This window comes from Ooceraea biroi, chromosome 3 (genome assembly GCF_003672135.1).
Source record: "Ooceraea biroi isolate clonal line C1 chromosome 3, Obir_v5.4, whole genome shotgun sequence".
Lineage (NCBI taxonomy): Eukaryota > Metazoa > Arthropoda > Insecta > Hymenoptera > Formicidae > Ooceraea > Ooceraea biroi.
In genome coordinates this window covers 15,236,633-15,262,513 of record NC_039508.1, presented here as the reverse complement: position 1 = coordinate 15,262,513, position 25,881 = coordinate 15,236,633, and the positions used below count along the sequence as shown (strand labels likewise).

Genomic DNA, 25,881 nt, shown 5'->3' with positions numbered 1-25,881 from the left:
AAGTGGAGCGTTCCATGCCAAATCGATCGGCCGGTCCGATCAAAGCGAGGGGCTCTGAATGTAATCCAAGCGCGCTCGCGCTCGCGCGCAACCGGGATTGCTGGGGAAAAATCTAATTTGAAACTTAAATGGGGGGAATTTGTATCCCCGTTGCTCTCTTATGATGATTCTTCGCGCGTAGGAAATGAAACTCGGCCGGGCTCTCGAGTACCGAGAGCGCGCGACGCGATTACGTCTCGATTCGATTCTCTCTCGTGTACGCGAATATTCTTCTTGCCTCGTCTCTAGGTCACTGCAGGTGCCATCGGTCCTCGTTGCATCACGCGAAATTTTAACATCAAGAAGAAAAAAAGGAAGATTCTTATGAAAGATATAATACGTTATTATTTTCAAAGTTTGCATCGAGAGAAAGAGAGAGAACTTCTTTATGTAAAACAAATAGATGTAGAGAGATAGTTGGAATGATAGGAGAGCCGAAAGTTTGCTTTTCGGAGTGTACATTGGGAGAATCGTGTAGATATTTAATGAACAATTTCGCTCCTTATCGTAGCTACACAAACTTTCTAGGGCACACTAATGCATTTCTGGTAGCATTCGATTACATCGCTTCGCATCGCGTAGATCATTTAGTGGATCGCGAATGGCTTTCTTTGTTTTGTTGCGGCTCTTGTTACCATTAAATTACCGAACGCATCTATTACAGTGTGCCAATTATGTCCAGATTAAATTAATTACGACAATAGATACAGCAACATACGATAACGGTAATAATGACAAATGTAGGACACCGCTCTCGGTAAGTGATCGTTCGGAGTTCGCGATAATGGCGCCGCGGAATATTGTCGCCTCTAAACATTTTCATTGTCGTCAGACGAACGCGACACCAATGCGTTATAGCACGACGAGATGACGTGAAGCAAGTAAAGCAAGCCGTCCCACGATATAAAATCCGTAATATGAAATGAATAACAATTACATTGGTAATCTTAAAATTTATGTTGTTTCACCTGGAAGCTTGAACTAATATCAAATATTCCAGTAGCAAAATTTCATTTAATATCAGTCCCATAAGGTACTGGAGTGCAGCAATAACAAGATCAGAAATAATGGGAACAACAGATGTACCGTTCGTCGGTCTAACGACGGACGCATTAATACACGCGAACGTAACGATAATCGCATGCGATAGGAGTCTCAGTGGCTGTTCTTGTTCGGCCGCGTTACGAGCTTAGCGGCTGGAGCATTAACGTTACTAATGCGCGAATCGTTTTGTTGACTTTGGGACCGGTTAGCCCGAAAGTTTCGACGCCGAGAGGACGCGAATTAATGCTGGTTATCCCGCGACGGCGCACACGCGTCGTATGCGGTATGGTTTTGCGCCGTATAGAACCACCAAGAGGAGACAGAACAGGGGAGCTGCGAGCGTCTGAGTTAGCGTTCGAGCCATGGATTATCGCTGAGTTCGCGCGGGACTCGCGAACATCATCGAATGCGCCAAAGTTCGTTCGTTTGTGGGCCAACGACGTTAACCCCGTCCCCTTTCGCACTTCCAGCAGCGTTAATCCTCCGATGCACTTTCGGGCTTGAAATGATCCTGCGTCGCCTGTATAATTTCCCTCATGACGTAACTCAGTCGTGTTAATCACGCTGCGGTCTTGTTTCGCTATACGTACAATCTTCTTTTAGTGCATTCTGCTCTTTCAAGTCTTTAATGAATCATCAAGAATTAATCATCAAGGTATTTGATTTATATTAAATCTTAAGAGACTAATTTTTTATCCATTTCATGTAGGTATATATAAAGATATATCTCGTTGAAGCTTGATTCATGTCCTAATTCATTCGTATGAATAATGGTTAGAATTCTGCAGGCGTTACCGATTACGTACGGTACAATATACTTATTGATTACTGCGAAGAGAGAACTGGCGCCGAACTCGGCCGCGAAACTTGTTGCTTCGAAAGCCCGAATCGTGCGACAAACGGCTCGCGCGGAAAAGGTTTTGCGCTTTGCCCTGAGCGGTAGTCCTTGCAGCGTCAGTATGGTATAGTTCGCGGAGTGCATTGTCGGGCGGTGCAACGGCAACGTGCAACGATGCTGTAAAGACATACTTGTCGCCGTAAATACGCGGCTACAGTGCGACAGCTTACGGCGGTGGGTATTGTTCAGCGTGTCAGACTGTTGACTTAGTTTCTTACCTGTGGGTTTCGCGAGAGCGTTTTGATTCAGGGCTTCCGTCGCTTGCCGCTTTAACGAACGAAGCCGTAATACTACAAACGTACTACTGAGGCTCGAAAAAGTTCCATTCTCCAAGATTGATTCGTTTTGATAATCAAAATCAGATTTTCTATGTAGATTTATTATTACAGACCTGGTTATTACGATGATGAGATAATAATGAGAAATAGTAAATATGATAAATAACTATAATAAATAATAAATGTTAATAATATTTTTATTATTCAACTAAAATGCATAATTATTAATCGCAAATACATTTATTATTTAAAATAATAAATATTTATTATTTAACTTAATAAATATGGTTGACACATATAAATAATCAGAGAGCTGATTAAGATGCTTTCAGCTATTAATAATCATTTGATCTCACAATGAAAAATAAAGCAAAAATAGTCCAACATAATCTCAAATCTTAATTTTGCAATGAAAAGATTGGTTAGTTCATGAATATAGCAAAACATTGATCGTCGATGGACGGCGAAACAGAATATCAGTGCTGTCAGCGGTCTTTTGATGAACGTGATATTATTAATTGGATTTATCCGCGAGCGAGGTCCCCATTGTCTTTTGATCGTGCCGTCAGTAAAATATCTAATTGTTTCGGCTGCATCGCGCGTGGTCCGCACCATTAACGAATCGTTAATACTGAATTGCAACAACCGCGAAACGCTTTGTGCTCTAAAGCGTGGCGCGGTTGGATAAAGAGCATCCGAGAAATATATCCCGAGTTTGTGTGCAGGGTACATTAGCGGCAGAAAATACCGGGCTATTACACTCGCGCGGTCGCGTTGGTGAATTCGGAACGTACGTTTCCGAACTTTAATCGGGATCGATGAACTCTCCCGCCGCATGCCAAGCGGCGGACGACCCAGCGATCGCGTCGGGTACATACACCCCATCGAAAATAAATTCGTACCCCACGAGCGCGCGCGCGCGTAATGCAGCGACGCGCGTCGCGACGCATCGCGTCGACATAATTACGATTGCACGCAGTTATACCATGGAGTAACTAGTTTTGGAACGTTGTTTTTCGACCGTTGTTTCGCGTAAACTGCTATCAATTAATCGACTGCTGGCTATTGCAGCACGTAAATGCAATAAACCATACTCACGTCTCACTGCATTTCGCGAAATAGATACGTGACCGCAGATAGTGACAGATAGTGACGACTATTTCTTTGGCTTGCCCAGGTGCTTCACGTTCGCGTACTTTCTTTCATCCGGCTACATCGCGCGCTGTCGCTACATGTCCGCTCTCATTTTGTAAAGCGAATCTCCAAGGAGGATAGGCTGCTTATTTCTTCTTCCGTGACCACGTCCAATTTAATTACGCGTTAAGTTCCCGTAGGGTCCGTAAAAACGTGTCTGGAATTGAATTAACTTCTGTTTGTCGAGAGCACTGTCGTGTAATCTCCCCTGGATTACTTTATGACTAAAAGCTGCGCATTCGTGACGCACGAAGGTGCCGCGCCTCGCGCGCGACAGCGCCGGAAGAGGTCGACGACCGTATCCGATATGGGAAAGAGAAGTCCCGCTTTGTCGTTCGTTTTCGCAGGAAATACACGCACTTTACGTGATTTTCCGAAAACGCGTTGGAGTTTCCAATGTCCGTTTAATCCGATCGCACGATTTCTTACATTCGCGATCACGCTCGTTTCGAAATCTCTTCAAGGTTTATAACGGGCGAAGATTTCTCGCGATGATGGTTTCGAGTCGAGCGCGCGGTTGAAAAGGATCATCGTTAAATACGGTTTTCCTTCGTCGCGCGCGCGCGCATCCTACACGAAATCCGATTAAACGTTAAAGCGATTGACAACGCTGTCAAAAACGCCGTCGCAAACTGGAACGATTCTCGTCTCGATATTCATACCGTTTCCGATATTGATCCAACGACTTCACATCGGCGCCATCCTCACATTGAGTTCACGATGTATACGTCGCGGCGTTTGATTAAAAATTGACGAGTCCCATTGCATTGTTTTCATCGCATATGCATGTGCGAGTGTAATCTTCAGTCAAAGCATACAGTGCGCGACGCGCAGAATGAATGATATCATTCGGCGAACCGTTGCGCTTTACGTAAGATAAGATTCTGCGTAAATACCACGCGTTGATGCGGTAATCAATTGCCAGCTATATTTAGGTTGCCGGTCTATTTAAAAGAAATATATCTAAAAAACGCCATTAATTTACTAATTAAAAATTTCGTACCTGTCCGAATATAGCATATTTCTTTTTGGCGTCTAATCACTCCTAACACGTCCTTAAAATTTTTATGAAAATTTGTGCAATCACATGTATATCAAAATATACTAGCAAACATCGAGAAGTATTACTTATGCATTGTTAATTTTTGCTAAAGTGGCTGTCTCGAATTTCGTGATTATACTCTTCCTTGAACATGTACTCCTGCGTATATTTCAGTAGGAAACAGTCGCTAACAGCGGAACCAGATCCAAAGTCGGATGACAAGAGTTCACTCGCTCTAGACAGTTAGGCTATCGTAACGGCACAGTGCAGCAAGTTCATCATTAGCGACGTGAGGTTGACTCCGAGGTTGACTTAGTCCGATACTCGATAACGCTGTCGGACGGGCGGCCCGAGAGTACGAACTTTGAGTGCGAGGGAAAGCTAGCGAAACTTAAATGGACATTTTTCCATGTAGCGGAGCGGCCGAAAGTGGAAATTTATCGACCTTGCATTTTATTTTCGCGTTGGCATGTTGGCGAACTGTTGCATTAACGACCGCGTGCACGTGCGGATGTTTTGTGCATTCTGCGTATTTGTGTGTTACACACACGGCAATTTTATAGTGCCGATAAAAATCGAACGACCGTTTGTACTTTAAAACGCGAGCGTATCAAGAAAAACGTAGGTGAATCGTTTTTCAATGGGCGGTATGAATTATTTCATGCTTAGGCGAATCGCGACATCATCTCTGGATCGACCTTCCTTCCTCCGACCGACGAGCCCACGTGGAATTTTCATTTGTCCTCGCGTTTATTGAATAAACGATTATAGTTTGTAGTTTGTGGGCATTGTGGTTCTGACATTTCCGGATGCAGAGATATCGCGTAAGAGAGAATCGCAATTCTGATTTGTGATGATAAAAATTAAAAATAAGTTTTGCAGTCTCTTTGATTAGATTTCGAGCACGCATGAGCTAGATATTGAGAGCAGGACCATAGTCCATCAAAAGATACGAGAGCTACGGTTCAATAAATATTGCCTTTACGAACAATATGTATTCCGACTCGCTTTACCCTTTCAAAAGGAACATTCCATTTTTTCCGCGCAGTGATTTCAATCCACAGGAGATAAATATTAATATTTTAAAAAATCAATTTGTGCCTCTCAAAGGCATATAAAGGATCCATCGCTATGCTGTTTACTTCATACGCCACCGATAGATATCAAACGATCGTTTGTAGCGTAAAGCCGCTTCCTGCATTTGAACGCATTCCAAGAACGAAGATGCATCGGTTCTAGTAGAACGATATAAATTATTTCGTACTCATGCGAATCGGGTCATGCGCGTGATGTTTTTCTTGTAGGTGAATATCGTAGCATATTATCGAATTTTTTGTTCCAATACACGTAGACGGGTGAATAATAGAGTATTGGATTCTTGTACTGTAACGTATGTGAACGGCATTTTAGAAAAGTTTTGCGAAGACTTACATTTTTTACATGTACTTACCTCTCTTATTAGATAAAGTTGTGTAATAATAATAATAATAATAATAATAATAATAATAATAACGTTAACGTTGATTGCGATGACGAAAACAGCACGCAAGTAACAACTGTAATAATAGTAATTCCAGATTGTAATCTACGAGCTACGCGTTTCCATTAGCGATACGTTGTTGTGCAACGCGAATTTTGCCGTGGATTTTGCGCCGTGTCGCGAAATATCCACTTGATTGCGCTTTTATATGCGCAACTGCATAAATGAGGTTACGCGAGTAACCAGCTTGCCAGGCGGTTTAAGTGGCAGACGAGATGATGGATGAGCGTTTTATCGGAAACGATTCTGTATGCGTTGTTTCATTGGCTTTTCTTCTATATCGATGCTCTAAGAAGAATGACGTAAGAGCGTCTGTGATAGATCTATCGAGTTATCGCGATGCACTTCGTTTTATCTCACTTTCTGTCGGTTTAGTGAAAAATGGACTATCCTTTATTTTGCGCTTAATTAATGCGAATCCCGATAAGATGTGATTGAGCATGACAAATTAGCACTCTCGTTACGTTGCACGTTTTGTGTCATAATTGTACCGCCCGATTTATATCTTGATATGTCGCACTGTACACATGATTGAATTGCTGTCGCAAATCTGCATATAAAGACACTCTGTGTAATCGGTCATGTTTCTCCTGTTTTGCGGTGTATCCGGAAACATGCGGTTGCGTCTCTTGCGGAGACCCCTTCGACTCGAGTGACACTGCCAGGTGTAATGTTTCATACTTGACATTACAGCCAGTAACGTAATCTGCTGGTTTTGCTAGAATCGGTGATGGGCGGAGAGAAAGAGAAAGAGAGAGAGTGATCTCTCTGCGAGAGGGAACAGATCAGCAAGAAAAAGAGAAAACAGGAAAAGAGAGAGGAGCGTTGCCGGAAATGGCGAGGAAAAAGAGACGCAGTGGCCGAGAGATGAATGGCAAAAACAGGAAAAAGGAAAACCTCCGGCATATAGGAAAAAAGAGAGAAAAAGGTAGTGAGACTGCAGGGAGGAGGAGCGGGATAGACGCAGGTCCTTCTCTGAAACGCCAGGGGCGCGTGTAAACGAAGAACCATTAATCAAAATCCGCTCCCGTGTCGTTCGGTATCGTTGAAATCGGAACAAACGGGCCGCTTGCCCTCCCCTGCACCTCTCCCTGCCTAACGGGTGCACGAGTTCCCATATTAAATGCGGATATATCACGTCACGAGCAGAGTCGAATGCGCGCTACATACTGTTCGCTCGCCGGGGGAATCTATGAGCATTTCAAACGCGAGCGCGCTGGACAATCGTTTACGTTCGTTCATGCAAATCCGCGAAAGCAGCGCGACCGACGGACGCTGGGCGGGATCGCCAAAAACTGATCAGATGAATTTCTGGGTTCCGATCTGTCACCTCGCGTTCTAAATGAGGCTGTTCGAGATGACGTTTCGTGTTCGCGGTCCTCGTACGACGGTAATGAAACGCGGCATCGGCATCGACGGACGTTTTGTATTCGTATTCGTTTGACGTACGAAAAACATTTCCCGGCACGTGCGGTATTGCTACGGAAAGCCCATGAATCAGACTGACGTATTGCCAATTAAAATACATTTGGAGGATTTCGAGCCGCATGATGCGCTTAAAGTAGTAATTTGATAGCCATCGGAAACCTGCATGTAAATTCTAAACGGACATGCTCACACAGACGCCGCACTATTCGCGTGAAATACGTGGAGTTAATTATAGTCGATTTTACCGTGAATAATAATGTTGACCCCGAAAGACCTCGACTGCTGTCGAGACGCAGGATGCAGTTTTTAATTGAATCCCGCTAGGATAGGCCGTTAAATTCTATTTAAGTTTTGAATCATCGCTCGCTCGGTGGCGGAGAGCGCGAGGTAATAAGCACCTGCTAATACTCTCGCATAGGCCGTGCATTCTGTCCGGCCTTTCCGTGATACAAACGACTTCCTTATTTCTGAAGAACATTGTGCGGATGCTAAATTAACCTCGGAACAAGTAAAAAATGTCCGCGCAACACGCGACGCGATATTTCACGCATGACAATTTCCTGTGGAGTCGTCTTTCTCTCTTTTGACAGTTGCTCTCTCTTTCCTTCCTCGAGATATTATTAATTATCGCTTGTAGTTATCATTTATTATGCATATATATGAGTATCTTTTGTTTTGATAAAATTTAAATGATGCTAATCGGGAACCAAAAGAGTTCACTTGAGGTTGGATTGACCGCGTGCAGTCACAAGTGAATTCTCACCGAGAGTCTCGTGGGTGAAGCAGTTTGTCTGGAATCGGTCGATTTAGAACTGCACTTGCATCAATACACGCTCGCGGTTACAGCTCGCGGTCCGGCACGCGATCGCGAGTCAGCAAATTAATCGTGTGCACGCCAAGGCGCGTACTTTCTTCTGCGAAGATACACAAAGAAAAAGAACAGCGGCGCGAAAGAGAGCCGCAAGGTCGGTTTTCCGTAATTGCCGGGAAAAAGCAGTCTCCTTTTTCTCCCTTCGTCGTTCTTTGCCATCTCGGAAAATCAAGTTACATCGCAGCGACCGATCGAAGCTGACGATTTTGTGTGTGTGTGTGTGTGTGTGTGTGTGTGTGTGTGTGTGTGTGTGTGTGTGTGACTTCGTCTTACTTGGCCGTTTAACGCGCCCAATGAAATTCCGATGACGTAATTGCCGCGCTAATTAGATAATTGTGTATTCGACTTTGCGATCGCTCGACGGTGAATTCGTAACGAAATAACGGGGCAATAAAAGCTCCGACGTGCACGGGGCGTGTTTTTCCCCTCCTTTTTCTGCCCCTGCGACCTCCTCCGAGCGTCTTTCTCTTTATACCATTTCAACGAAAGGTGCTTTCATTATCTTGGACGAGATAAACGGAGAGATGCGACAGAAAATTGCAGGCAAAGGTGGAGCGCGCTTCCCTCGTTCCTTCAAAGTTTTACCACTCAGATGAGAATTTAAGAAAAGTTTGCATGTGCAACGGATCTTTCTCTTTATGCCACTCTTTCTTTATCATCTAAGTCACATTTCTTTCCTTCCAAGATAATGCAATAAGTAATTTTTATCGTAATTGATAAAAACTCATAATGACACTCATTCTATGGTTACGTGCGTATATGTGATTTAATATTAATATTAATTTGTCTGTTTTTTACAGGAATATTTAATAATGAAGTTTAAAATCGTGATAAAAGAAATTCAATTAAAGTTTTGTTAAAGGTAACGCGTGCATAGAAGTTTGGAAAGATTCAGAATTCAGAATTGAAACATTCAGAATAAAAAAAAAAGAATGGCCGTCGTGAGACAGTATGTACTCTACTGTTTTACAGAATGGAGAAAAGCGGCACACCTCGTTCGATCGAAATCGAATTACGTAGGAATCCACGATATTGAAATCGTACGCTTTACGAGCACGAGTTGCAAGAGGATGCGGGCGGAGAGTAGATGGCGAATTCGAGAGCGCCTCCAAATCGATGCCGTTGTAAATCGTGATCCTTATTAGCTGTCGGCATTCGATCTTTCGCTAATCACATTGAAAACGCATCGTACGACGATACAAATATAAAACGATAGTTCTGTTTCCTCACGAAGTAGTTTTCAGAAATCCGTGCTTTTAAGTATATTAACAGTTTTGGTACTGAGATCATATGATATTTGAATAGTTATGCAATTGTTGATATAATATATTTGTAAAATGCGATTAGAATATATTTAATTACTTGTGACAATCAATAAAATATAATATTTATAATATAAAAAAAAAATATATATATAAAACTACACATTTAATAATGGTTTTTTAACGGATTCTCGAAAATCTTAATATATTGTAAAAAAGGAGCAACGTATCCAGAGAGATATCATCGTGCCATAATGACGTGCTGTCGAAAATTTTCGAAAATTGATTCTGTGATGGGCGTGTTGCGGGAACACGCCCAGCTGCGCACGATCCAAAGAATTCGTAGGTCAATATCTTGCAGCTGCACGTTTTCGGGCACCGGGTGTGTGTAGTTTGGCGACCATAGAAAATGCGGAAATTTATTCCGCTTCCTGTGAAGTTGCTGCCATTAAATATACGAGATGACTTTTGAAAGTTTATTTCATAAACATAACAAAATAATAATCAATCGGGCACAAAGCAAAACAACTTTCATACATGTAATTTTCTTACAAAAGGTGCCAGAGAGGAAGTCATTGATCGACTAAAACAACAGATGGAAGTGCATACAATAAAAACGATTTTACACACACACACACATATGTACGGATACACACAGATAGCGTGCGATAGTATATGTGAATCATCTTCGGGCTAGAGTGTAAGATTAAAGCGACAAGTACGGGAAGATAGAAGAGAATCGAGAGAAAGAGAAAACACGGTACTAAGGTTTCAACGGCGAACAGAATTCAAGAACTCGGATCGACCCAGCCGCTGTACATCGAATACGAATAATACGAGAAAGTACTAGCTCCTTCGCGGTACTTCGATAAAACCGATCGTTTCCTGCGATCGTTATCGTCATGTTCGAGAGAGGTTTTCCGCTGCGAAGTATTCCGGACCGCGATTTTATTTCGGACTCGCGCTTATACTTTCGATACATCCCGATATGTCCGCGGAAGTGTTATTATAAGAATCGCTCCGCGTTCTTCGCCAATCAATTTCATATCGAGTTGAAGCGCCGCGGAAAGAGAAATACGAGCCCCGACCGATTTGTCGCGAAAATGAAAGACCGCAAAAAAATGCGTGTGCTCCAGGTGCGTTTTCGCGGCGATAAGGATCCCATTTTCTTTTTCTTGAACGCGCAGTGCACATCGTACGTGGTCTTAGCTGCGGGAGCACTTCTAAGAGAATCTACACCCTTGTATCGCTATCATAAACTGTACATTATTGAGATAATATACGTTCCTCTACTTTTATTTCGATTATTTTCCGCTTACAAGAAACGTTATGGTAGTCTTTTAACTTTACTAAATATTTATTAATTCATAATATTATATTATCTGAATTTTTGAAATAACAAGCTGGAATTATTCTATATTTAAAAATTTTTGCACATCCATTTTAGTCATCGGATGCAATCTATGCGATGTGTTCGAGGTCAACCAAGTCTTCCTAAAAGAACTTTATAAAATCACTTGGATGACCTTAATTTTTATGAAATTAGCGTATCATAAGATTAATGTACATGCAAATGTTGCTGCATTACCACGGTTAGTAATACATAATTTATGTTCATCGTTATGCATACTTTTACCGTGATCGCATGATTATGCTAGGAATAAGAAAGTTAAAGTATGAAAAGAAGATCACGTGATGCTCGCTGTAACTACAACAACAACAATGTTAATGCTTTTTTAACGTGCACTACAAGAAGCGCGCTCCTTGCGCTCGGCTCATAATAGCCGCTAATCTATTCTCTCTATTTTCCGTCCCGCGGTGTTTCGAATCGCCTCCATGTCTCCGCTCGCTTCGTTCCGGTGCATCTCACCCTCCCTGACGCGATGCAGAAGGAGAGAAAAGGCGTGTGTCGCACATAGCTTTTCGACATGCGAGGGACACGCGAACACGATCGTCGAACCAAGGGAGTGCGTGACGTCGAAATAAAACGGACACGGAAGAAGGGCGGCTTTGATAGCGGCGCTCGGAGGAGGGTGTAGTCGTTTTCATTCCCATTCATATCTATTGAGGTATAAACAGAAATACGTGCGTGCGTATCCTCTACTTTGCAGCCGCACCGAGTGTCAGGCATTAACGTTGAATGCTCCGAATGTGTTTGGCGAGGTGTTACAGCGACGACAACAACGACGACGACGACGACGAGAAGGACGAGAAAGACGAGAAGGAAGAGAAACCGGGATAGTGTTGTTGGTGGTATTGGTAATGCGCGTGGTAGTCTGCGGTCGCATCTACACGCGGTTCATAGTTCATAGTGTAGCTACCAAAGGCAAAGGCGCATAAACGCGCGGAATGTTCGTCGAACGCGCGAGAAAAGATTACGCGCGATGTGCGGCATCTTCCGTATGGAATCTGTCTTGCGGGGAGATGGAACATCCGCGATGCGATGCAATTTATTTGCTAAATACGGCACGGTACATTGTAAGCCTCTTTGGTAAACGCGTGATAAAACCACGAGAGAAATGGCGCATTCGTACGATTCATTATCCCAGACACGCGTCTCTCTCATATCGCTTTTCTCGTTCGTAAGCGAAGTCTCATCTCGTACGAGATATCGCGATGTGTTGTCCCATGTTGGCGAGGAGAGGGAAAGAGATAGAGAGATTGTCGAGCCGGTTTTCCGACGTTTTCTGCGTTATTTGATTTAGCCTAGCGACGGTCTAGCTACTCTCGTTTGCGAAACGAAATGAGAAAGTTAGGAGACGAAGCATGGCCCTCCACTTTGGCGGAGCTTTTCAGGTCCCGGGATGTTAGTTTGACAGATACACAAACTCATGAAACGAACCCTAGATGTAGAGAGATTAGATAGAAACATGTAATTGTGGAAGAGAAGTAAAAGACTAAGTACAGGTTTCCAAGTAAAAAATCTGGATCGTTTCAGGTAAACTTCGTTGTGCTTCAAGAGTTTGCAGTTCATCATTGAAATATAAGATAGAAGCGTGATTAAAGTGATTAAAGAATTAAATTAAATTAGACCTAATTGGATTGAAGAAGATACAGCTTTATTATCCATTACCATCATTTCTTATGCATGCTCTCTGAAATTTAATTCACTGAAATTCCTTAAATTCCTAGAATAATTCTGACGTCGATTAAGAATTAATTAACAATGTGAGTCAGCGAGCCTTGAGGTTAAAAAAACTGTCAGCTGCTCTTTTTGACTGATCCTCTAATTTTCGCACGATTGGAAGAATACTCGTTAGATTCGGTAACACCATTCACACGCGTATGCATGCGCGCCGCCATGCTCTTATGCGGTACGACACAATGTGTCTGGGCGTTACAATATTCCGGACTGGAAAGTGTAAGGCGATAATAACGCACTTTAGCGCGCGATCAATTGGATTAGCCGACATATACGGTTGACTATTATTACGGGCTGGCTCGTACCTCGAAACGCTGTCACGCTTCGTTTTATGGAATGGCATTCGCTATGGCGCGCGTGCACGCACGCCGTTCCTCTCGCGCGTCGATTTTATTCCCAGCCCTTGGGCGCGTATCCAAAGTGACATAATGCGGATCAGGAGGGAAGACAATGCAAGGACGATCCATTCATTATTCATCCGGCGGTAAATTTTAAAGACAACTCCACTTGCGAAGGAAAATCCATTCGGGATATCGCATGTATGTACGTTAGAAGGATTATTATCTAGCTTTTTTTATATTAGCATTTTATACTGCGGATTTTTTCACTCTTTGCTGGAGTTGTACCTTTTCTATTAATTAAAGGCGTGACACGGAATGTATAAAAATTTCAAATTCAGCACGCATATCCTACGATTTTCTGTGTTTCTAGGTATAAATAAAAAATAGAGAGGTTTTCTTTTTTTATATATCTTCATTTTCCAATTTAATATCTTTATATCTTTGCAATTTTTATTCTTTCTATATTTAATCCCTTAGTGCATTGTTATTATGTAATTTTATGGAGTTGAGATATACAAGAATTTTTGTACGCATAGTAAAATAAGGGTTTCTCTGTCTGTATGAAAAGCACGTACACGTTCGCGAAAAATTTAGTCGCCATGTACGTTCTCTGTGCCGAAGCAGAGACCGTAAATATACCCCTGCAAATATAACTTCGTTGTATATTATTCATTGATTAGCTCTCGACACGCAATACGATACAGCTGCGCTCGGCCGCGAAGGTCGCACATCCCCAGATAATCCAGATCTTTCTGCACAGCAACGAAAAATGCAATTCAATTACGGGCCAGTAGGGACAGAGAGAGGGAGAGGGAGAGAGAGGCCGCGGCGCGGATCGCTGATGCAGCAATTAGCGCGAGTAAACGCTCGATGGAGCAACTCGCATTTCCTATCCATCGCGGTAACAATTCCGCCGAGAAAACGACCGATAATTAGACGATTTATCACTCCGCCCGAGTTAACGCCGGCCGGCCGTCCCATCTACACGGTCGACAATGAAAAAGAATTACTACGACGAACGTCTGATGGAACATACGGCGGGTTTGAACATCAATAAAAGAACATTTGTCAAAGCAGAGCGTGTACGAATGACAAAACGTGGAAATAAGTTGTCCTCATATAAATGGTAAGATGGTAAATAATAAGGGATTTTATGTGCTGATTAACTTTGAAAATAGTTCTTTTCAGAGAGATATCTTTTGCATCATGAAATATAAATACACTTGAGATTTAAATTTAGAAAACAGGATAATAAAATGGTGATAAAGATATTAAGAAGAAATTCTATCATTTTGGAATATTCCAAACACGATATTTACTTCTCGTAATTGAAAAAAATATTTAGTTAGCTGTGACACACTTTGTAAATTACTTTATCTCTATCTCTGCTGAGGATTGTCACACAATAAAAGAGGTATAAAAGGGACCATTTAAAGGATCGTTTTGAGGATAATGGTTAACCGATAAAGAGTAATTAGTTATTATTTTATGTCTCGCAGAGTTGGCGGTCTAATTTGTCGATGGTATCGCGGTCGCGATTGCGCTCAGCAAAAACGCGAAAATTCCCGTGCCACGAATATCGAAGCCGTATATCGTCGGCGTAATTTGCGTACTGCTGATCAGATCGCAACCAAGGCTTTACCTTCGGAGATTTTCATTTTGATACAGCGAGACGTAACGTCCGCAACGCGAATTTTCACGGAGATATATCCTTCGTTCGTCCTCGTTCGATTCCCGCTCGTATCGTCGAACCTTCATGTCAGATCGTAATTCCTGGTACGGCTCATGTACGTATTGTCGATTATATCGGCGCTGCCTGTCGAGAGCGCCCGAGCAAATTTTTACCGTTGACACGTTGAGTGGCTACGTATCTCATCTCATCCCGTCCGATCGGCACCAAACGGAATTTAATCAAAATGTAATTTTCAACCGTTCCCAGTCATCGATCCGAAGAAAATTTTTATCATTGACATTCTGTGCGAGGGCATACAGTTTGTCTGACCTTAATCTGAACGCTTGCCAGTTGCGATCCAAGAAAACTTTTATTATCGATACCTCGAGCGAATGCACATATTAGTCCACTCAACTTTGAAAGTTCGTCGATCGATTGCGAGCAATATTCTGGCGAATTGGAAACGCGACACAAAGTCCGTAAACGATGAAAGTAAAATTTCCTAGAAAGAGCTGCTTTTATAAATATTTATTTGAGAAAAAATTACTTCTTCAAATGTTTACGTAAAAATTGTACATGATAAAAAATATCTTAAGCGTGCGCATAGAACTCTGACAAGTTATCAATATTTTTTGTCGATTTCCCTGGGCCGATATGTATTTTACTCCACTCAACTTTGATCGGTAACTTCATTGCGCTATTGTTTTTTCAACAATCGTGGTGCTATGAACGTGGTGATAATAGATCCGCTTTATTCGAGCCGACAAAGAGTCGCACGCGGCGAGTGTTTTCACGGGGGGTGCACGCCACTCGTGATGAAAATCCGGACATGAGAGGCTGGAAGAGGTAAATCGGCACCTTTGTACACGGACACAGCAGGGTGCGACCATGTGCACCGGGGTAAATATCGATTCGTGGTGAAATACCATCAGTTTCGGCCACGCTACATATCCTGTCTCTCTCTTTCTCTCTTTTCTTCTCTCTTTGCAACTGCTCGAAATTACGTGATTTTAGATTTCTGGACGATCGACTTTGATTTGCTTGAACAAAATACAGCTCAGGAAATAAGCGTCGAAAAAGAAAAAGAATAATGCGATAGACATTTGTGAAATAGATTAAATTATATTAAATTATTTACTTGTTGCACTATTGGTATAATATGTAAGTAAATTTTTTAGGAATAAAGATTGTTTATTTCATATATTGTAATATGTTCCGATATTCTATATATTTTTATATTATAATATTCCGCTGCTTTTTTTCGAATGCATTCGGATTAATCTTTTTACAATACAATATAATACTAGACAGAGTTTTTATATTATTATGTAAAAGTACAGTGTATTGCGGGAGGTTGTACGCATCCATATTGATGTACTTATAATTATACAATGTTTCGAAACGGAGATGCAACTTTTAATTAAGACATTCTTCCGTACGGCATTCGCATTACAACGAAATAAATCAATCGACCGGGAGCTGGAGAACGCGCACAAATATCGAGGCATTCGAAACATTCCAATTCCAGAGAAAGGAGATCGAATTATCTTTTTAATCAAGAAGGTCCCTCGCTCGCTTAGCTTTGCAAATTTGGTGATCGCGAAGGAAGGGAAATATATCGGCACGGTCGGGATGGCTCCGTCTCTCGCTCTCGAGTTAAAATTCAATCTGACGACGTCGGTAACACGTCGTCCGTGCCCGCTCGGGCTGACGGTATACGAAATCGGAAAAGGATCGCGCAAATTTTCAGAATTTCATCAAAAATTCAACGGGTTCCGCTTGCCGGAGCTTAAACTGATTCCATCCCACGTGGCTGCAGTCGTGGCTGCCACTGCGACGCCGTAACGTTCACTCGTCTAATCTGACGACGATCAGACGTATCACTGAATTAAAAAATGCTAATTGTGCGATAGCTATTCTGGAGATCCAATATTATGAATTTATCAAACCTTTCCTCTTATTACTCCACTCTAGTTTCATAATAGGTTCTTGGGATATTATCTGCACGAACTACATTAAAAGATATCTTTGCTGAAGGAGATAATCGAATCCTTTTTCTGGCTGTCTCTCGGGAAACTGGAGACGTGAGACGCTTTTGTAATCCGAAGTTCGGACGCGATGTGGCGAACGCATCGACGCTTAAATTCTGCGCGAAGGACTCCCTCTTGTCCTCTTCTAGTTACCGCTCACGGCAATGAGGAGCTCGGAGCGCATCCGTACATTTTTCACTGTCTTACGGTTCTCCCGTTATAAATCTTCCGCCACTCGAGAGAGGAAGAGAGAGTTAGGAGGGGAGAGAAAGTAGAATCTATTTGCGGATCTATTATTCATCGTTGCGCATTGTCCAGTCTCCGGACGAGCTCGCGCTTCGTTTCGTTCAGCTCGCTCGTTCACCCGCTTGCTCTCTCGTTTCGTCCCGTTCCGTCGAGCACTCGCGAGCTAGCGATCCGCGAACTAGCGAGACCAAGTTGGGGCGTGAGCGAGAGATTCTACTCACGTCTCGAAGACGATCCCGAATGTAGGCGAAACGAAAAATCGGTCCTCCGGAGATCCTATGGGCGCGTCGTGATTCATGCACGAGCCAGAAGAGGAGGGGCAGCGGGAAGGAGGTTGGCGGCAAATGTAAACGGATCTTATCTCGGTCGATGAAGCACGCCGTTCGATATTCCGATATATATGTATACACGCATACACGCACACACATGTGTGCGCATGCACATATATGCACACTATCCTGAGGATATCGAGCTCGGCATAATGGAATTCCTCGTTATATAAATTTCGGTGCACATTTTTCCCACCGTCCATCGATCTCTTCTCTCGTGCGCGCCGCAGGCTCCTCCCTACATTTTCCCACTTGCTTTCTCTCTCTCTCTCTCTCTCTTAAAGTGCACGTACCCCCTTGCATTTTATTCCATCTCTCGGCCTGCTCCATCGTTCGTGCCGTTCTCCCTCCACCGCGGCGCGGAATCGCGGAACGATTCCTCAAACGTTCTCCGGGAAAACGAAATTCCATCGATAAAACCACCGACGCGCCGTCGCTCCTCCGAATGATTTTAGCCCGCGGAACAAAATGCACTGCGGTGATAAAAAGCGATCCTCTCTTCTGCTTCTTCTTCCTCTCTCCTCTCGTCGATTAACTGCCGTTCCATTCTCGCGCTCCGATCGTGAAGAATCGCGAGGTGGTAATTCCCTTCCGAGGCTCGACGTCCCTTTCTTTATCTTTCCGACCGTATTACCCTCATCCCGCTGTCGTTCCCTCCTCCGATTACGTTCTCTTATTTTTTTCCCTCTCACCGCTGTAATAATCGACCGATTCCGCGGGTTATCGCGAATTCTTCCGATCCAGCTGCTCGATAATTCTCAATCACCCGTCGCGCAATTTTTTCCGCTTGTCTCGCGTAGCATGCGTGTGATAACCGTCCGAACGATCTCGTTCGGCAACTATTATCACGCGAGGATGGAATTCGGTAACCGCGCGTATGATTTATCGGACCGGAAATGGAGTTCACGAGGTTACGTGGTTATACCCGGCACGATCATAAACAATCGTTGGCATCGAAAAATTTGAGCGCGCGAGCGATCAGCCACATTTATCGGCAAAGTCCAGTAGCCGCGTTTTGCCCGCACACCCGGTGCCACGTCTCTCTCTTATGTATTATGCATTGGTGTCTCTAATGTTGGTGCGCGCAGCGTGCGCTATTGATTTAACGCTACTTACGTATGCGCGTTAATTTCGTTATACCGCGTGTGCCAAATATTTTACGCGAGACTACACACCCCGGAATATATTAGCGCCGGTTGAATCATGCTGCCCCTGCACGAGAGGCACATCCGAGCTTTGGTCGATTCTTTGAAAGACGCTTCGTTCAATCTTCTATTACCTTTACGTATTCCTTTAATGTTAATAGCGTTGAGCTAATCGCCAAAGTGGAACTTCTTTCGATCTTCAGCGCAAGTCTGAATGTAACGGTTGGATGTAGGAGCAGGATTTTATCGGTTATCATGCAGATAGATTCTGGAGCAAAATATGCTTACAGTTTCCAGAGATAGCCCTTTGCCTCGAGATAAGCTTACGATATTCTAAATTATGACGTAACGTCGTTTCAATGTTGAAGATGTGTGCGAAACTCTTCAGACTTCGTACAACACAGTGTACCATTCACTCTAGTATTCCATTACTCGGAATATATTGCGTAGTCGTGGTAGCGAAAAGTAGCACCAAAAGGCATCGCCGCGACAGCGTCTCGTCATATCGTTGCCGTACGTGAATAAAGCCGCATGCACATTCGAACACGAGCGGGTCCACGTAAGTCAAGCAGTTTGAACCAACCGTACGTGCGAGGAGTACTTTGACTGTACATCCTAAATGGGCTGCACATGGAGAATGTCATATAGCCAACTGTTTCGCAGAAGAGTTGTTGCGAAACATGTATTCTGCAGACTTTCAAGTTATGACTTTTATATAGATACACATTTTTCTATTTATAAATAAATTGTATTTTAAATTAACTCTAATTTTTTTCACACGCGAAATTACACTCCTGTCCCTTCATAGCGCTGGATTACCTATCTCAAACTCACAGAGCCGAATGTGCACGCGGCTTAAGGCAAATCGGGAGCCCGCGTTCTCGTCGTGCGCGTTTTCCCAGTTCTTTTTTCTGTTTTCTTTTTTTCTTTTCTACATTTTCGCATCACCGAGCGGACCGTCTCGAAATTCATCCGACGGGAAAAGGAGGCGCGCTCCAATCCTTTCGGTAAATAATTTTCGCCGGGCGGAAGGGCCCGCTTAAAGCCGACGGGAGCAGAGATTTTCTCCGATTAATTTCCGCCTCCGTCCTCGCCGCTCGCGCTCGTCGTTCCCGCCCGGTGTGGTTCTTAGTTTCGAGTCCACCGAGGCGTATCGCACATCCCCCGTTCCCTCTTCGGTTGTGCCGTCATTTCCCTCCTCCTCCTCCTCCACCTCTTCCTGCACTCCCTCTGCATCTTTCTCCTGTATTATGTATTCAGGTTATTCGTTATTTATAAGTATTATTCTTAAACTTTTTCAGACCTTATTGCTCGCGGGAGTTAGCCACCATCGCGGGTAATACAAGTATGATTTATCCTCGCCTCGTCTGACCTCGTTCGTGTCGTTTCCACTTACGAGGCGCCGCGGCGTTCCCACTGTCAAGAAACGTGCACACCCCTTCGAGTTTTATGAAGCTCCGGTGGGTTTGAAGCGCGAATGAAACTAATCCTGACGTACTCTTTTGTTTCGTTAGTATGTGCGAGTTTAGAACTCGTGCGGTCAGTCTTCGCTGTTATCGTACGAATTGTCGGAGATAAAAGAGAATGCCTCCCACAAAAGTTTGATGGTTTTAAGCGCGGGATGAAAAAAAATCTGAAAATGAAAGAAAACTTTTCATCTCGGTATATGCTGAAGGCACACTTTACTTGAAAATTTGGAATTTTCACGAAGATGAATACCGCGTTCGATGCTGACATTTTCGCCGCGCGGGACAACGCCGGAGGTCGGTACTGGAAAAAAGGGCTCTCTCCGATTAATTTCCGTTCCTCCCGGTCTTCCGTCGTTCCGTGCAAAACGCGTCCGGCTGTTTTCGGACTCGACGAGGCGTGTCATATGCTCGATGCATGATTGCCCAGATCGTACGCCGTGCCGTAGAATTTGCGCTTATCGTCAGAATTTTCGATAATCAGGTTATCAGGAGCGAAACGCAAATCTATCCTCGCTCTATTTCCTTACTGCCAGTTGGAACGTGTGAAAGTGGATTCGACAGCGAAGATACATAGAAGTAGACGCCAGAAATCGATTTTACCGTATGCTCGTATACATGTGGCACACATTCGAAGTAATCCAGTTAAGTTTTAGCGTGATCACTTACACTGATGTAGTACTATCAGCGTCGGTAAAAGCATCAGATTAATATGTGAAAAATACGTTCATCGCAGTATGCATAGTAATTGCGCGCTGTTCCGTGCCGATCAGGAAGGAGTTAATAGATTACACTTCTGTGAATAGAACCAAATCGGTGAGCACGATATCAAGATAAAATCTGATTCAGGCTTCTCTCGGCTCGGTCCATTCACACATCTTTCCCTGTATTTGATTCTCATCACATAAAACGCGCGACCACTACCATAATTGTTGCTTGCGTGATTTTATCTCTCCGGGCATTGGAGAGGTCGAGGTCCAGCAGCGTGAGAGAAAAAATAAAACTTTATACCGATTAATTTCCGTGCATCTCTCGCTCGCTCGCTCGCTCGCTCTTTCTCTATCGCGTGCTTATTCACGCAAACGCGCGAGCGTGTTTTCGAGTCCACCGAGGCATATTACACCCGCGACGTATCGCCGCCCCCGCCGTTCCGCCAGGTCGTTCGCTATCCCGGCTTCCATCCCCCGATCGCCCCCTCGACCGCCCTCGTCATCCCTCGTTCGTCGATCCCGAATTCGTTATAACCAGCCGAGAGCCACGCAACCGTAACTTCGCAGGATACGATGTACGCTACAAAGTGAGAGAGAGAGAGAGAGAGAGAGCGCTCGACTAAATCAAATTTACAAGCTGCTGAGTGTTTCCTTGCCTCTCTCTCCTCTCAGATCGGCTCGTCTGCAGCCGGCCCGGCGCCCTCGACCCTTCTGACGACGCTTATGCCACAGCGGTGCCACTATTTTCGTCAGAAGTCATTTAAAAGTTTTTCGTGCCGCCGTCTGCGCACCGAAGTAGACTCTGAATTATTTATTCGGTGCCGGCTGCACCTCGCTATGCACGCGTCGTGATCGTCGGGGATTACGGTCATTATTTCCCGGCCGATCGCATTATATGCAATCGCGCGGTGCAGCTCTTCTCTTCCTTCTACTCAGAGCGAGATATAGGAGCTAAGAAATCGAGAACTTTTATAGGTATCCGATAGACGTTATATAGCTATTTTCTGTACGTCTTAATCGGCTAGGTATATGAAAGGAATATTGCTATTACATAACTATAAAGATGCATCAGATGTTTTAAGATGCCTTTTTTAAGCTATTGAAGCATTGTGTATTGATTGAATGATAACACGAATGAATATGGAAAAATTAAGTATGATTTTTATAAGTGCAAGAAGTTTATGAATTATGTAGTGATACTATTGATGATACCTCTAAATTAGTTGATTGATTATATTATGAATAATATGAATATTACTACCAATAGACGTATGTAATTAAAACATTAAATATTACTATCAGAGATATATATTAAATATTAAATATTACTATCATAGACATATGTAACATACATATATCATTGAAATCATTGAAAAGATGCGAGTTATAGCAAGACTAATGTAATGAACTGTATTACAAACTGTATTACATATACATGTAAATTCCAGTTTGCCGATAATGACAACAAGTAATTGGTTAACTTAAAAGAATGATAATGTGAGAAAATAATGTGAACTGATCTGTATGCCATCGTCTCTTTTAATAATTCTCGCAATTAATAATAGTATTATATGTGCACGGTTTTGTTTAATAGATTTTGTACATTGCAGGGATTAAATATGTGTCACATTAAATATTTTAGCGATTATTTGTACAAAATATTACTTATTGATGCGAGTCAATATGATATGCGATGAGAATTTAATCTACAACCGAGATAGATATATAGGCACAGCTATTTTCCATTCTGCATAAAACTGTATCAGTGTATTATTAAGGATGTTAAACGGTATCCGTACTGGAAATTACTCGTATATTATTTCTAATCTCTGATTAAAACTGAAGTAATCATTGACGATTTTTAACCTTTTTTTATTAGCCTTCGTTTCACAAATAGTTTTTTACAAAGTCTATTCAAAACGTGAAAAAAATATTTAGCAAAGTTATTCAAATTTATATCACGTTGTTTTTTTATTAATTTTTCTATTATTATTATAATCAATGTGTCATCAAATGATGTATTAATGATACATTTTAGCAAAAGCGAAACGTAATATTGATGACGAGATATGTTCCACAACATTACTATATTAATTAATACAAAGATAGGATATATAATATATAGTTAATCTTAATCAAAATAATTGATTAATTTCAATTCATGTGAAAGGTAGTTTGACGGTGTAACGAATCGCATGAATCCATACAATTCCTGGGCTTACATATTTAAATGGAACGCCAAAATGCAATGATCTCACGAATTAACATTAACTTGTTTCTCCATGAACGTTTATAATCCCATATTACGTACTTATTTTGTTTAAAAATTGTAATCATGTTCCTTCAGTCTATTAAAGCAACGGCGTTGGCAAAGTATTGATATTGTATCATCGTCTCAAAGCATGACACGTATTTCACTAGAGTACCCTCGCTCTTTCTGGTTGTGCAAACGAGTAAACTTGGCAGCACGCGCGATTAGCATATAGCCGCGTGCATAGGATACACCGTGAGGCGTATGCACGTGCATGCATATGCATCGCACAGGCCGGAATTAGCTCGAAATGTTTAATTGAACGAGCATCATCGACGCGCAAGTCTGCTTGTCGTCGTGATTGATGTATTGCGCAAACATAACTCTCATCAGATCGGCGTTCTCCTTAATAATATCATACACTACATAAACATCGACTAATTATTCTTCCGACGAGGATGGTCAAACATTCGATAATTACAACACGAAATCTGGAAAATATATAGCGTTATATATGTTTATCTTTCATTTAAAAAATTGCCAATTAATTAAATGGTCGTGCGTAAGAAAAGTGATCGTCAAATCGACGACTTGCACGATTAAAAATTAATAACAATCCGTAGCAATGTTTCGTGCGTTTTATTTATTGTCAATGTGCGACCTTTCTCGCGATCTTTGCAGGGAAAATCCGCATCATACAAGTACCTATACGCGTACACGTGTGGTTTGATGTGCCTGATGGCGAACGAAGAGTAGGACTGAACCGCGGGGAGGGAAAGCAAAAATACCTAGTCCATGATAAATGCCCCCGACACCCATCATGGTACAGCGACATCACGGCGCGTCCCTCAAAACGGAGTTACAATGCGGCCTCTCGTAGCCATTATGCTAAAATGCAATCTCCTGATAACCGCAGCCGCGCCATCACGGGGCTTAATCTCACCTATCTGTACAGCCGTCGGGGAACGGAAACAAAATGGGAATGAGAGACCAGTCCGCCTGGCCGGGTGATTCGGGATAAAGAGAGCGACATTGGGGATGCAGAAGGGATAGCGAACCGGGAAAAAGAGCGAGAGAGAGAGAGAGAGAAAGAGAGGAGCACCGAGAGTGCGAGAGAGCGGACAATGGTGGCGGAGACTAGAGATACGAAAAGAAATAAATTCCGCAATCGATAAGCGTCCGGTTAAACGTCAAAGCGCACCGGTGTGGGTAGACGAGGCACTTTCGATCCTTGACAAAAAACACAATCGCCGATATTCAGGGGATATAGAGCGTTCTCTCGGTCTCTCTCTCGTTTCTCCTCTCTCGCTTCCCCTCTCTCGCGCTTTGCCTCCCTTTTCCCGGTTCGCCCGCATCTTTTTTCTTTCACGGCGGAAAGTCGAGTTGATGCTGGGGTACACGTTGTAATGCCCGCGAACTCTTCGGACTTGTTTCTCTTTCCTGTTCTCTCTCTCGCTTTCGCTGCGGGGCAGAAGGGCTCCGCAATTTTACTACATTGCCGATGGAGATATCCGGGCAAGAATTATTTCCGATCGCTTGAAGAATTGCGACGAAACGTTTCAAACGACATGCCAAGCGTTACGTAGTGAATAGTTTTCTGCGATCGATACATGATCGTTGTATTTGAAAGTACTTTTCACATTTATTTTTACAGAACTGTATCTATATCTATGTATTTAAACATGATACATATAAATTGTACATCTCACGTATCTCTTATTTAATATTTTTAGGTATAACGCTCTTCAAATCGATTTCATCGAGATATAAATTTTATCCTACAGAGTACAAAATAAATGTTTTTACATTGTATGGTTTATTTGAAAGTGGTGCAAGTCAAATTTCCAAGCGAAATGGTTCCATTCTATTTGCATGACGAACATAAATGCATCATGAACAATGCGTGAATATTGAAATATCTGTTGAAATATCTGTATCACCAAACCCGTTTCATTGACTGTGTGCGAGATGTAACTCATTTTTTAATATAAACAGGTTAAAAAGATTTGATTGCAATTTCGTGCAAGCTATTGCTTTTAATAAGATTCTTAAAACTTAATCTCTTTTTACGCGAATTGTCTATTTGGAAAATCGAAGGCAGAATCCGTGAAATCCTTCATTGTCTTTTCTAAACAACTCGTATATTGACGTCGTATTTCGTGTGACGATGTAATTCGCTCAGCCATCGACAACCATTTGCACGATTTAGTCAATGGAAGGAAGAAGTATTCCCCGAGTGTGGCGGCAGCAAAATCGTTCGGCGTTTAGCTCTCTTCCGGAGAGCGTTCGGAAAGTTTAGATACCTCTTCGGGATCCTCTTCCAGACGAGCGAATAAGCAGGCATTAAAGGCTTAGACCACAGATCGAATTGGAAGTACCTACGTAGCGTTCCTGCACCTTTCCTTACTAACCTTTCCTCCATCCTCTTCTTCTTGCAATTCCTCTCCTCTCTCTTTTGCTTTCTCTCTGCGTTCGATCGCTCGCTCGTTCGCCATCGTCTTGCAACGAGGACCAAGTATGGCCGCGCTGGGATAAGTTAAGCATCGAGGATCGTCGAGATGTTCGAGCAGGTCGGCTAGGCGAAGCACCAGGAGGAGGGCACGCTTAATGGAGGATCATCGTGCGATTTCGTTCGAGTTCCGCCAATGAGTTGTTCGCCGTGACCAGGCCAAGCTAGGCCAGCTCGTAAAGCCAGTTACGGTTACGGCCCTCCTGTGGTTTTTTCAACCTGTGAATAACGTATCGTAATACGGTGATAGGTGAGATCGCTCGAGCATGGTGGTCGGCGAAGTGTCGGTGGTTCGCGGAATTATGCTCACGTAGACGTCAGCCGAACGATACGCTTTTCTCGCTACAATACAGTTTAGAACGTGTCCGTTTCCTGTCCGGCACTTTGCATGTGCACACGCGGGAACAATACCACGCTTTCACGTGCCTGCGTACGCTTGAATAA

General features: G+C 42.9%; 1 protein-coding gene across 1 annotated transcript in view; it reads left to right on the top strand.

Moving 5' to 3' along the window:
- The window catches only part of LOC105277218 (toll-like receptor 3), a 192,398-nt gene that overhangs the window by 88,340 nt on the left and 78,177 nt on the right, over positions 1-25,881 (top strand). The gene's annotated exons all lie outside the window — the stretch shown is intronic.